This window comes from Galeopterus variegatus, unplaced genomic scaffold, assembly GCF_000696425.1.
Source record: "Galeopterus variegatus unplaced genomic scaffold, G_variegatus-3.0.2 Scaffold642, whole genome shotgun sequence".
Taxonomy (NCBI): domain Eukaryota; kingdom Metazoa; phylum Chordata; class Mammalia; order Dermoptera; family Cynocephalidae; genus Galeopterus; species Galeopterus variegatus.
The window spans coordinates 625,560-626,971 of NW_007726753.1; positions in this window are offsets into that span (position 1 = coordinate 625,560).

A 1,412-nucleotide genomic window follows, 5' to 3' on the forward strand; every position below is an offset into this window, starting at 1 on the left:
AAGCCCCTTGCTTTCCTGAGTCATTATAGTGGGGGGCCAAGGGCTTCAGCCACACACCCCTGACATCTGTATTCAGCCCAGAAATGACCAAGCTGCCACTAGAAGCCCCCTGGGCTCCCCTGCAGGAATGAGGGGGGTGCCATGGGCCTCAACCACACCCCACTCCTTCCTCCTCCTACTCAATTTCCTTCCCCCTTCCCCTCTCCCCCCCCAACTGCTCTGCAACAGTATCTTAGAATGTAAAAAAAGATAATATTAATAAACGAACTCTAAAAAAAAAGAAATTCAGCTACTTTAATTCATGAGAATAAGCTCTCAAGATAAAACATATATGAGGTTACTTCAAACAGTTCATGGAAAGATTTGTATTATATTTTAACTAAATTTTTGATAATTTTTTTATTGATTATGCATACTCATGGTGTACAAAGCTGACCATCACCACCTGTGCCCAAGATGTGATGGCCAGATCAATACTATCAACATTCCCATTATTACCACAAATAGCAATTATTCCCCAAGTCCTCAACCCAATTTCTCCCTAACCTCCCTTCCCCTAACCCCTCCCCCCTCAGCAACCCTAGGTATGTTCTCTCCCTCTGCAAGTCCAACACACCACTGTGGTCTTTCTTTCCTTCCTTCTTTCTCTCTCAGCCTCCACTCATGAGTGAATAGATGTGGTATTATTCCCTCTGTGCCTGGCTTATTTCAGTTAACATAATTTTCTCTAAGCTCATCCATGTTGCTGTGAATGGCAGAATTTCTTTTTTACAGCTGAGTAGTATTTGCTTGTGTATATATACCTCATTTTCCTTATTCAGTCATCCATCAATGGACATTTAGGTTGGTTCCATATCTTGGCTATTGTAAATAGATCTGCAATGAACAAGGTAGTGCATGTATTCCTTCAACATGATGATTTCCATTCCTTTGGGTATATGCTTGGAAGTAGGATTGCTGGATCATATGGTAGATCTATATGTAGTTGTTTGAGAAACCTCCATATTGTTTTCCATAGTGGCAGTACTAATTTACAGTCCCACCAACAGTGTAGGAGAGTGTTCCTCTTTTCACATCCTTGCCAGCATTTGCTGTTCTCTGTCTTTATGATTATAGACAGTCTAAATCGGTTGAGAAGATACCTCAGTGTGACTTTAATTTTAATTTGCATATCTTCAATGATTAATGATGTTGAGCATTTTTTTAAGTACCAGTTGGCCATTTGTATGTCTTCCTTCAAAAAATGTCTGTTCAGCTACTTTGCCCATTTTTTAATTGAGTTATTTGGGTTTTTTTACTAAGTTGTTTGAGTTCCTTATAAATTCTGATATTAATCCCTTGTCAGATGTAGAGTTTGCAAATATTTTATCCCATTCCTTAGGTTGTCTTTTCACTTTGTTGATTGTTTCCTT